Below are 13,347 nucleotides of genomic sequence, written 5' to 3'. Positions count from 1 at the left end.
CAGATTGAGCCAGCCAGGTGCCCCTATTTTTAAACCTTAAGTCACTGCCTAAATACACAGGCAAGACAAACTAGAAGGAGAAAGTACAGCACTCAAATCCCTGTAACGAGATGCTTAGTTTCTCATTTCCAAGGATTTGCTGACAGAAGCTGAGTAATTCAAGAAACGAAAGGTGTGGTCAGAAGAGAGGCACTCTCAATGTTCTGCAAACTTACTGTACTCAGGGACTCCTGATTTTCCTGTATTTCCTCAGAGCCCTGTATTCTAACTACTTCTAAAGGCTGTTGTGTTTTTGGTTGTTTTTTTAAGATTTTATTTATTTATTTGAGAGAAAGAGAGTGAGCGAGAGAAAAAGAGCAGGAAGTGGGGCGGTGGGGAGGCTGAGGCAGAGGGAGAAGCAGAGAGCCCAATGTGGGGCTTGATGGTTAAGGCAGATGCTTAACCAACTGAGCCACCCAGGTGCCCCTAAAGGCCGTTTTTATCTAAAAACAGTAGTGTACTTCTTCACATTATTCTAGGTCATCAAATTCTTTATTTAAAAGAAATGAGAAATATTCACTGGACCCTAAAGAAGGGGAGCATTGAGAAATGTACAGAGCTCTTGAATCAGTATACTGTACACCTGAAATTAATATAACATTTTTAACTATACTGGAATTAAAAAGTTATTCAATGGACCCTAAACCTCAATGTATTATAATCTATAATTTAAAATATTTATATATATATAAAATATATATTTAAATTATATATAAACATAAATATTCATTAAAATTATAATCTAATATATTTAAAATTATAAGCTACAAAACATTTATGATTCTTGGGTAAAATAGCAAACTAGTTTAAAAAATTTATATATACAAAAATCTATATAAATTTAAAGTACATTAAAATTTTTTTTTCCTTCTCAAGCCAGGGAATAAATGAAATAACATCTAGAAATACTGCCTATCAATTTACTTATTGAACTGGTTCAGAAACATTTTCCAGGCAATGGGAAACCTCTCAATTTGACAGGAAAAAAAAAAAAAAAAATGAAAGGGAAGCTGAAAGAAGTATCATTTGGTGATGAGTACATGCTATTATGCAGCCCATGAACAGAAGTGGCTTACGTTATGAAATACCGCAAAATCCAAAAGCTTACAAGTTGAGAGCCTATTACTTAGTGGTACAGAACAACAATGTGGGCCTTGAGCTGTGCCACCCTAGAGCCACCAGCCCCCACAAACAATGAATCGTGGAACACTACATCTAAAACTAATGATGTAATGTATGGGGATTAACATAAGAATAAAAAAAAAAAATAGTTCCAAAAAAAAAAAAATTAAGAGCTCAAAAAGAGGGCGCCTGGGTGGCTCAGTTGGTTAAGCGACTGCCTTCGGCTCAGGTCATGATCCTGGGGTCCCGGGATCGAGTCCCGCATCGGGCTCCCGGCTCGGCAGGGAGCCTGCTTCTCCCTCTGACCCTCTCCCCTCTCGTGCTGTTTCTCTCTCTCTCTCTCAAATAAATAAATAAAATCTTTAAAAAAAAAAAGAGCTCAAAAAGATAAGTAACTAGTTTCACTGAGAAATTAAGCATCAAATATGATTATGGCAGACTCCAAAGCCTGCTTTCTTTTCATTTATTTATTTGATTTTTTTTTTTAGTACTTCTAAAAAAAAGATACTTGAGCTGTGGACTCCCAAGTATTCAGGGCTGATCTGTGTGTGTTTGTTTTTTAACATATTTTCCCCAGTGTTCTGTTCACATCTCCTAGAGCCACTGAGAATTCCCCAGTATTTGCAGGACCGCTGTCAGGGCCCATACGACTGAACTGAAGCAGCGATAGCGGTCTCCTCCTATATGAGCTGAAACACAGTCAGCCTGTCCAAGAATAGTGTGAAGTTTTAAAGATGAAAGGGACATGGTCCTTGCTTTAAGTTCTCTGGGAATCTCATTAGGGCGATATAACCAAGTGAAGTGATGACATAAGATAAGGGCTAGGATCTCTGACATTGACATAAGTAAACAAGAGATCAAAAAAAAAAAAAAAGAAGAAGAAGAAGAAGAAGGTAGTGGGAGGGGAAGAATGAAGCGGGGGAAATCGGAGGGGTGGACGAACCATGAGAGACGATGGACTCTGAAAAACAAGCTGAGGGTTCTAGAGGGGAGGGGAGTGGGGGGATGGGTTGGCCTGGTGGTGGGTATTGAGGAGGGCACATTCTGCATGGAGCACTGGGTGTTATGCACAAACAATGAATCATGGAACACTTCATCTAGAACTAATGATGTAATGTATGGGGATTAACATAAGAATAAAAAAAATAAAAAATAAAATAAAGAGCCACCAGCCCCACGTGACTACTGAGCACTTGAAATGTGGTCAGCTGGAAATGTGCTGGTAAGTATAAAATACACACAAAACTCCAAAGACTTACTATGGGGGAAAAAAGCAAAATATCTCATCAATAATATTATACTGATTATGTTAAATGATCATCTTTTTATATATTAGATTATAAAATATATTACTAAAATTAGTTGTGCCTGCTTCTTTTTGTTTTTTGTTTTTGTTTTTGTTTTTAAAGATTTATTTATTTATTTATTTATTCATGAGAGACAGAGAGAGAGAGAGAGAGGCAGAGGGAGAAGCAGGCTCCCAAGGAGCAGGAAGCCCAACGCGGGACTCGATCCCAGGACCCTGGGATCATGACCTGAGCCGAAGGCAGACACTCAACCATCTGAGCCACCCAGGCGCCCTGCTTCTTTTTGTTTTAACTTTATCTAGCTACTAGAAAATCACATCTGTGACTCCCATTATAATTGTGCGGAACAGCACTGGTCTAAAGAAAGCAGATACCAGGAAAAGAGAAAAGTTATGCAGAGTACACAACCATGGTAATCATGATCAGACTGCATCAAAAAAGTACGTTCTAATACTGAAGATTTTTACATAACACACACACACAACACAGGCACGGCCATGTATCCTAATCCAGCCATCAGAACAAACCCTGCATTACCGTGTTACACCGTCAGGTCAGCAGCCTGCACTCTGATGGAGGGAGCAGGTGCCATAACCTAATTTCTCACACTCACAGCCCTGGAAGGCGGGAGCAGCCAGATGTGAGAAAGGCCAAAGCAGAAATCCGATGCTAACAACAAGCACAAGCTGAAAGGTCCTCAGGGGGCCAGGGGCTCTTGCACTGGAAGCTCAGGACCAGCACAAGAAACCTAAATAAAACGAACAGGGTCCATCCAAGGGTCTCAAGGGGCTTTGTAACTACTGAATTGCAAGATCTGGTTTTGTAAGACAAAGCTGAAACAAAATAATACCTATATTTTTGTTAAAAAAAAAAATTATCATTAGAAGGAGTGGGACAAATTTATTGATGAGACTTTTCCATACCAAACAGAAAGTCAGCCAAGGACTTAGGCAATTTATCAACAGCTGGTCTTAATCCAACACTAACACACTGATTTTATAACACATCCCACTGAAAAGGCCAGCGCTCACCTAATGTGCTTGGAGTCCCTTCATAGTAACTGTTCCATAGTAACCAGCTTCCTAACTTACCTTCTTATGCAAGCTCCCTGATCATCATCAGTGTTTACATAGGTTTTTGAAAGTACCCATTTTTTCCAGTAAATATTTAATTCTCTTGTTGCTACTGATCGAACTATCAACAATGAACATTTTATATAACATGTTTAGTTATGAGAAAGTGGGACGCTGACGTCAAGAGCACACAGTCTGTAAACCAAAGACACCAGAATTACCAGACATAGCCTCTCGGAAATCAGCCACCAAAAAAACACAGTTCCTCGCAGCTCAAAGTCTAATCCAGTTTCTATCCGTGTCCCTCCATATCTACGAATCAACTTGTAAAATGTGCCTGCAATCAGACCTGGGCACATGGTCAGCAGGCTCCTGGCACTGGGCAGAGCTGGTGTTCTCCGCTAGGAATACCCAGGCAGGGAACTATCACCTGTATGCTCCTGATAACATACTAACTGGCAAGCCTTCTCTCTTCTCAGCTCTGTAAACTTCCTATTTAGGATCTGTACTGGGGTGGGGGGGAGGGGGAGACAAACCAACCATTTGGCTAGTTTCCTAAACTGCCACAAGTCTCAGCAGCATTGATGGAAATGGAGTACATATGAAGCCATCTGCCATTTCAGTGGACTGGGACAAGGAGTGAATTATAGAGACATGATAATTATCAAACTGGGCATGAGCACTCGGAGAAAGGATCTCAAAAGGGCCCAAAATGGTCAGAAATGAATTTGGGGAGGTGGGACTTGGGGGGTCAGGCTTGGAGAACAGAAAGTTCTGAGTGGTAGACCACCATGGAGACCAAGGTAGGCAGAAATATGGCAAGTCTCTAGGCCATGAAAACAGCTTAGCCACAGCATACGATGGGAGGTGGAGGACGAAAACCCCTTGCAGGGTCAAAGGAGTCCAGCGTAAACTCAACACAGTTTTATGAAACATGAGTTTCTGGCCAGGTAAGGAGAACAAAAACAGTCCACCACTGAAAAATCTCAAGATGGAAGGTCAAGAAGCTACTGTGTTAATCCAAGTGTAAGGATCTCGGCAACTGGGATGGTGGAAGGGACAGTGAGAAAGAGGAACAGAGAGAGTCATTTGAAAGAGAACAATAACAACAACAACAAAAAAAATCAAAGATTTGGTGTCAAAGAGGACCTCTAAAAAAAGAACAAGAGTATCTCCTTTAAATAAGGAAACGGGCTTGACAAGGCAAGTAATGAACAAAGTCTGGACATGCTGAATTTGATCTGGGGGTGACAGTACACCCCTGACAAGCACCCACCGAAGACCAGAGATCTGAGAGAGAAGCTCCGTGCATGAACAGAGGTGCGAATTGAAATATAAAGACAGTAACTGAAACTCTGAGAGCTGAGAGACCACGTAGCTCGCAGGTATCCCCAGACAGAACAGTCTTCCCCTCACCTCCCTTGTGGTTAATAAATATTACTTTTAAAAATGGATTACATAGGGGCGCCTGGGTGGCTCAGCCATTAAGCGTCTGCCTTCGGCTCAGGTCATGATCTCAGGGTCCTGGGATCGAGCCCCGCATCGGGCTCCCTGCTCGGCGGGAAGCCTGCTTCTCCCTCTCCCACTCCCCTTGCTTGTGTTCTGAACCTCTCTCACTGTGTCTCTCTCTGTCAAATAAATAAAATCTTTAAAAAAAAAAAAAAAAAAAAGAATAGATTACATAGGGACGCCTGGGTGGCTCAGTCATTAAGTGTCTGCCTTCAGCTCAGGTCATGGTCCCAGGGTCCTGGGATCAAGCCCCACATAGGCTCCCTGCTCGGCGGGGAGTCTGCTTCTCCCTCTGACCCTCCTGCCTCTCATGCTCTCTGTCTCTCATTCTCTCTCTCTCTCAAATAAATAAAATCTTAAAAAAAAAAAAAAATGGATTACATATAATTTGATACCTGCTTAAGGAAAAAAAAAAAAAACTGCACACAGAAAAGTCAAAGAAATCCACAAATGTTCACAGTGGTATCATGAGGTGGTAGGATCAAGGATCTTCCTATTAAACTCTTGGAATTTCCATGGGGGTTTTTTTGGGTTTTTTTAAGCAGTAAGTATAGACTTTCTATTAGAAAATGAAAAAATTTTTTAAATGATCCCCTTTCAGCATTTATGAAAGCTCTTATAATTGTGACTTTTACTGTTTGTAAATTAAAAGTAAAATAAAAGTAAAAGTACCACTGACATAACATTCTATACCTACCATACTGAATAAATTAGTTTTGACAAGACAGCCTGTTTGAGAGAATGTTTATTAATAGGAATGTAAATTCTTGCAGCTTCCCTACAGGACAATTTGTCAAAATTTAAAAAACTAAAAAATCTTAAGCACTATACCCAACAATTGTACTGCTAGAAACTTACTTATGAGTATTCTCCCTAAAATACATACCAAAAAAATCATCGCAGTATTGTTTGTAATAGCAAAAAATTTTAAATAACCAAAATGCCCACCAAGCTTTGGGATGAGAGAGAGTGGGGGGCCGGGAATGCAATGTAATAATATCAGTAATAATGCAGAATGCTTGAAAAAGAGAGAAGAGGTCTTCAGTCGGGCGCCTGGGTGGCTCAGTTGGTTAAGCGACTGCCTTAGGCTCAGGTCATGATCCTGGAGTCCCGGGATCAAGTCCCCGCATCGGGCTCCCTGCTCAGCGGGGAGTCTGCTTCTCCCTCTGACCCTCTTCCCTCTTGTGCTCTCTGTCTCTCATTCTCTCTCTCAAATAAATAAATAAAAAATCTTAAAAAAAAAAAAAAAAAAAGAGGTCTTCAGTCTTTACCCCCAGGGTTCAGACCTGGGACCCCAGACAAGGAGCCTCAACTGGCAATAAGTACTCAAATTTTTACTGAAAAAAAAAGTCAAAAGCACATAAAGGAAAATGAAAATATTTACTCCCTACTTATTATTACCTGTAAATGGCAAGACTTTGCCTCTTTTCTACTTTAATCTGCTTACAAGGAATTTGGCCTAAAGCAGTCCATTACCTTATCATTAGCATTAATGGAACAATTAATTATTCCCAAGATTGCATTTAGACTGTTGGTGACATGTGCAAAAGACAAGGTCAAGCACAAATGAATTCTAACACTAAAGGGCTGTCAGCACAATTGCACCGTGAAATGCAGAATGAAAAAGATGGGTTTCAGACGCACCTAAATGCCGTGCCGTGGACCTGTCCATATGCTTTCCGTTACAAGCCGCTGAGCTACATTTCCTCGTGCTGCTGAGGTCCCAGCTCGAAACCACAGGGGGATCCCGGTTAGCAGAGTCAAGACCTAGCTAGAGAAAAACAGATGGTAAATAAAAATGGAGTAATAATGAATCTACCAGGAGGCACTCCGCATGAACAGAGGAGCCTACTTCTCACTCAGCTGTGCCCAATCCTAGAACTTGCTCTATGACGCCTTCTTTCTTTCTTTCTTTTCTTTCTTCCTTTCTTCCTTCCTTCCTTCTTTCTTTCTTTCTTTCATTTATTTATTTATTTGACAGAGAGAGAGACACAGCGAGAGAGGGAACACAAGCAGGGGGAGTGGGAGAGGGAGAAGCAGGCTTCCCGCCGAGCAGGGAGCCCGATGCGGGACTCAATCCCAGGACCCTGGGATCATGACCTGAGCCAAAGGCAGACGCTTAACGACTGAGCCACCCAGGTGCCCCTGACGCCTTCATTCTTGAGGAGCATCTAGGAGGTCCCAGCCAGCCCCTGGGCAGAATCACACATGGCACCCTCATTCCCTTCAAAATCGGCTCTTAATCTGCACTAAATATTTTGGAAGATGGTATTTTAGAATACCTGGGAAAAGCAATTTTGTACTTAATTGGGGTTTCTTCCTTGATAATCTTTTAAACTCCATATTCCCTAGCATAAGACCTCAATTAAAAAAAAAACAAAAAAACTTTTTTTTTTTTTTTTTAAGATTTTATTTATTTATTTGACAGAGAGAGACAGAGAGGGAACACAAGCAGGCGGAGTGGGAGAGGGAGAAGCAGGCTCCCCGCTGAGCAGAGATCCCGATGCGGGGCTTGATCCCAGGACCCTGGGATCATGACCTGAGCCAAAGGCAGACGCTTAACGACTGAGCCACCCAGGCGCCCCCCAAAAAAATCTTTTTACATACTTCTCTACTGCTCACTATGTGCCAGGCACTGTACTAAGTACCTCTTTAAAAATTTTTAAGATTTTATTTATTTATTTGAGAGAGAGAGCAAGGTCAAAGAGCAGGAGAGGAGCAGACGGGGAGGGAGAGGGACAAGAAGATTCCACCGAGCACAGAGCCCCACTTAAGGCTCGATCCCACAACCCTGAGCCATGACCTGAGCTGAAACCAAGAGTCAGATGCTCAACTGAATGAGCCACCCAGGAGCCCCATTACCTGTTAAAATTAATAAAGGGAAACGTCACTAATGTGGAGTGGGGAAGAAAGTAGGAGAGGCTATAAGGGGGAACCGGAGGGGGAGCAAGTCCACTCAATTACAGGAAGAATGGTCAATTATAGATCCCAACAGGAGAATCTCAACAGGAAACAATCATCAGTGACAGGCCCCAAAAGGGAAAGATGTACATTGCAGCTCCTACCAGAAATCTGCTACCCTTGCCAACTAGCCAATGACAAGCCACCATCACCCTGAACTAGTGTCTTCCTCCAACAGGCTCTGCCTCAAAGCCACCCCTTCCAACTTCTGCCTTCTCCATGAAATCACCTTCCTCTCTGTTGGACTTGCCTATGGTTTGGCCATGGCTTAATGCCCCAAATAAACTCATTTTTGCTGGTAAAAAAAACTTATTTTTAAGGTTAACATTATTTGGTAATTAGAAGTGGGATCCAGAAGACTGCCAACAACTCCAAGACTGGTGAGCAAATAGGTACCCATACCCACAGAGCTACCTGAGCTCACTGCTTTCTCACCAACCCTAGAATTTGAAGGTAATTTTTCTCCTGGATTTTGGGCTCTGTGTTTTTGGGATCTGTTCTAAGGCTTTGCCCTTTATAAGAATGCTCATTTGGCCTTTGGGCCAACTCCTATTATAAACCAGGCTACTCCTATTGAAACCATGCTAGCCTTTCACCCAGCTTCCTGGGAACGAGGCTGTGTCTACTGGATCAGAGCTGGCCTTTGCTCGGATTGCTTTTAGAACTAGACTGTTCATACTGCTTAGGAATTTTTCTTTCTTGCTCTAGAAAAAAAGCAAACAAAACCCTAAGAAATGAGATCCCAGTCATCAAAATGTTTTGAGGGTGCCCTGACTTCTGGGACCCTAGCCAGGTTTATGTTTAAAAACTGTGGTCCCTCAAATCGGAGGGGTGGACGAACCATGAGAGACGATGGACTCTGAAAAACAAACTGAGGGTTCTAGAGGGGAGGGGGGTGGGAGGATGGGTTAGCCTGGTGGTGGGTATTGAGGAGGGCACATTCTGCATGGAGCACTGGGTGTTATGCACAAACAATGACTCATGGAACACTTCAGGTAAAACTAATGATGTAATGTATGGGGATTAACATAAGAATAAAAAAATAAATAAAAAACTGTGGTCCCTCTTCATGCACAAAGTAACTTAGAACTCCAATGGCCATTACAGGGAACGTGCCATATCCCCAGACTTACTCTTCTCAAAAATTAATTGGACAGGGCGCCTGGGTGGCTCAGTTGGTTAAGCGACTGCCTTCGGCTCGGGTCATGATCCTGGAGTCCTGGGATCGAGTCCTGGGATCGAGTCCCGGGATCGAGTCCCGCATCGGGCTCCCTGCTCAGCAGGGAGGCTGCTTCTCCCTCTGACCCTCCCCCTTCTCATGTGCTCTCTCATTCTCTCTGTCTCAAATAAATAAATAAAATCTTTAAAAAAAAAATTAATTGGACAGCCATGGCTCTAAAATTGTCAAAACTGAATGGGATGCCTACCTTGGGATTTTGAAGCTTTTCAAACATTATCAGGAATCTAAAATTGCCTGTCTGCAAAATACAATTTCTAGACTAACAGAGGCAAACAAACAAAGGGAGAAAAGGGCTTCTGAGGCCTTCTATGTCTCAGGATGTGCAGCAGCTGTCTTGTGTTCAGTCCTGAACTTCCCTCTTCCTCTGAAACTCTCCCCACTCCCTCCTTTCCTGAAGACTGCCCCTTTAAAGTTATGTCTTCTGAGGATCCAAATAAGCCCCAAATCTCTTATGTTCCCTCGACCAAGGCCAGACTGTGAGCCAGAGCTGAAGAGTTTCCTGAAGTGACTCAGGATACATGTTCGCTGAAGAATTTAACAGGGTTATTCCAACTTACCACCCCGGCTTCTAAGATTTGTATCAGTCTGGCCATGTGCTTGTTGGTGAGGACCAGGCCAAATGCTGGATGAAACTAGCCCCATGAGAACATCCCAAAAGATTTAGAGAAACAAACCCCTAAAACTTTGGCAAGATTCTAGAACGCTCACTGGAAATCTCCACCGGGCAGTTACAGTAGCTTTTCCTAAGCCTGCTGATTGGAACAAAATTCAGGCTTGCACACAAAATCCTGATGAACTTGGTCATAACTCCTATAACCAACTCCAAACTGTCTTTAAAGATTCTGGGCTTCCGTAAGAGGCTGAATCCACCTGGGTAGCCTTTAACTCTACATTTACTAACAGGCAGAACCAGGATCTTTTAGTTGAAGGACCAGCATGGAATGGGAAACTCAGTCCACTCCAGAGTTAGCTAGCTTGGCAAACGAGCTCACTCACACCCAGCAGGGTCACTTGAAAGAACGAACTAAAATTCTCAATTTTCAACTCGGGCAAATGAAGGCCCCTAAACAGACCCAAACCCCCCGGTTTCTGCTATTGGTGCAAAGGGCTTGGGCACTGGAAAAAAGACTGTTACAAATTTAAGCATTCCAGAAGCCTTCAGCCCTCTAGCCAGCCTTTCCAGGGTCCTCCTAATTCCCAGTGCCAGGGCTCCAACAACCGACAGGGACTCTTCCCAGTCCCCCCTCTTAATTTAATTGGCTTGGAGAAACCACTCAGACTGAGAATGAATCTCTTTGTCTTACTGACCCCAGAGCTACATTCTCGGCGCTCAGCACCACTCCTGGAAAGCAGGCCCTGCAGGCATCAGAGCACGAAAACAGCTCCAATAGTGGGGGGCCTCTCATAAACCTCAACAGGTTCCTGCCTCTGCCCCTATTCCCTTTTGTTTAGGCCCTTTGAGAGATTCCCACCCTTTTCTCCTTACTTTCTCCACCATTCATTGGCTGGGCCAAGATTTCTTAGAAAAGTATCGTGCCGGGGCGCCTGGGTGGCTCAGTCGTTAAGCGTCTGCCTTCGGCTCAGGTCATGATCCCAGGGTCCTGGGATCGAGCCCCGCATCGGGCTCCCTGCTCGGCGGAAAGCCTGCTTCTCCCTCTCCCACTCCCCCTGCTTGTGTTCCCTCTCTCGCTGTGTCTCTCTCTGTCAAATAAATAAATAAAATCTTTAAAAAAAAAAAAAGAAAAGTATCGTGCCAGAATTTCTCCCAAAAGAAGGAAATCATTCTAGAATCAAAATCGCCAACCAGGTGGATTAAATGACCCTTCAACATCTTCTATTTGCTCCATCTCTGGTGGCACGATGGGGGAGTCTGGGGACACTGCTCATTTGTCCCCATCGGGTCAGCTACCACCCTCTTTATGGGCAGATTCCTCAACTGATATTGGCAGAATTCACAGTGCGCCTCCCATCAAGATTCAAACCGATCCCTCACCACCTCTCCCCCAGAACGAATACGCTATAAATAAAGAAGCCCTTTAAGGCATCAAGCCCGTAACAGGAGACCACGGGACTCAGGGCCTTATCATCCCCTGCACTAGTTCCTGGGAGCTCCTATTTTACCTGTGAGAAGACCCAGTGGCCAAGGATGGAGGTTAGTCCAGGACCTCGGAGCAGTAAGTAACATTATCCCTGGGCGCCCTGTTGTTCCTAACCCCCATACACTGACATCTGTCCCCACTGAAAGCAAATCCTTCTTCACTATAATTGTTCTATATAGTGCACTTTTAGCATTCCAGTTCATAAGGATAGTCCGTATCTTCTTGCTTTCACTTGGGAAGAACAGTAATAAACCTGGACAGTAATGCCCCAGGTTACACAGGCAGTCCTTCTTAACTCTTTACAAACCTTAAAAGCTGATTTGGAGGATATAAAGTTTTCTGCAGGCTCTTGTTGGTTACAATATGTATATGTTCTGCTTCTCTTCTCCCTTTCTCAAACCTCTTCACAGGAGACAGCATTCACCTGCTAAAACTTTTGGCCTTAAAAGGACATAAAGTCTTCAAAGAAAAATTGCAGCTTGCACAAACTCAGGTTCATCTTAGGGCACCTGATCTCAGAACAAGGACTACATTTAGATCCAGGTGGGTTTCATGGCATCCTGAACTTCCCAAAACCTAAAACTAAGTGCCAATTACAAAGTTTTCTTGGACTGGCTGTCTACTGTCAAAACTGAGATTCCAAACTTCTCTCTTACAGCTCAACCATTGTATGCTTCACTTAAAAATGACAAACCTGACCCTGTCATTCAGAAAGATCGAAAAGACTTAGCTTTGGAGACTTTAAAGAAAAGCCTAATAAAGCCTCTTGCCCTCAGACATCCTAATTATCAACTTCCCTTTTCCTCGTTGTTTGTGAGAAGGAAGAAAATGCCTGGAGTACTTGCCCCAAAATATGGGGGACCATCACTGACCCATTGGGTAGGAGAGCCAACCACTGGAGCCTGTGGCCAGGGATGTCCCTTCTGCCCCCACCTCTGAGCCATTCCTGTCACTGCCCTTCTGGTTAAGGCCAGTGAAGAAAGTCACAGGACTCCCTCTAACCAAGCTTGTGATGCATGCAGCAGAAGCCCCCCCAAATTCTCACCACACTCAACACCTCAGTCAGCTGCCTCCCTTCCTAGGAGATCCCCCCGCTAACTGCTCCTCACAGAACTCCTTCTCACTGCAATAACCTTAATTAAGCCGCTATTCTTCTCTCCTCCTTCACGGAGGAGACTACTCACAACTGCTTAAGACTGACAGATCACCTCTTGACTCCCTGTGACAATTCCTAGGAAACTCCTAACCAAGGCAGATTTTTCATATTTTACTGATGGTGCTTATTTAAAGGATGAAAATGACAAATATTGTGCTGGGAATGCTAGTGCGGCTCCTTTGGAAGTGACTGAGGCAGCACTTCTATATCTTTAGCTACTTGAGCCCAACAGGCTGAGTTACACACCCTTGGTCAAGCTTGTACCTTGGCCAAAGGTAAAACCACAAACATTTACACCCGTAGCTGGTATGTCTTTGGGTAGCTCAGAACTCTGGAATGTTATGGCAACGATGTGGTGCCCTTACCTCCAAAGGGGATAAAATTAAAAATGGCTCCTAGGGTCAAGATTCATTAAATGCCATACTTTTTCGAGCTGCTCTTTTATTAAGGTTCCTGGGCATTCCAGACTCGACTCTCCAGAGGCCAAAGGAAACCACCTAACTGATACTTCCCCCAAAACACTCCTCTCAAAGAAATCAAGAGCCAAACCTCTGTCACAGTCCAAAGGGATGTTCTAAATGAGGATTTTGAAAAACTGACCAGAGACACCTGATAACTGGCCCCCAGAAAAGGAAAAACAATACTGGGAATCTAATCATTGTTGGTTGGATTAAAACAAAAACAAAAACTGTAGTTTGGACCAAATAATCTGGCCCAATTCATGAAACCGATTTGGTGGGGAAATAGAAATAAAGCCGCAAAAAGTGCCTACCTCACTTGCCCCACGTGTCCAAAACACAATGCAAAAAAACACACTCACACTGCTCACCTGAAATTACCT

The 13,347-nt window shown here is 43.3% G+C and overlaps 1 protein-coding gene across 3 annotated transcripts in view; it reads right to left on the bottom strand.

The window, feature by feature from the left end:
* The window catches only part of SLC23A2 (solute carrier family 23 member 2), a 144,752-nt gene that overhangs the window by 110,878 nt on the left and 20,527 nt on the right, over positions 1–13,347 (bottom strand). For 2 of the 3 annotated variants that reach the window (XM_035005892.1, XM_035005896.1), the window contains exon 2: positions 6,695–6,821. The exons of the other annotated variant lie outside the window; for it this stretch is intronic. The gene's annotated coding sequence lies outside the window, so the exon portion shown is untranslated. The remainder of the gene's footprint in view (positions 1–6,694; positions 6,822–13,347) is intronic. 3 annotated transcript variants of the gene reach the window in all.

The sequence above is a fragment of the Mirounga leonina genome, unplaced genomic scaffold, assembly GCF_011800145.1.
Source record: "Mirounga leonina isolate KUSES-001 unplaced genomic scaffold, KU_Mleo_1.0 Mir_150, whole genome shotgun sequence".
NCBI lineage: Eukaryota > Metazoa > Chordata > Mammalia > Carnivora > Phocidae > Mirounga > Mirounga leonina.
Note: the sequence above shows the minus strand (reverse complement) of the source record. Positions and strands in the feature narration are given on the sequence as shown.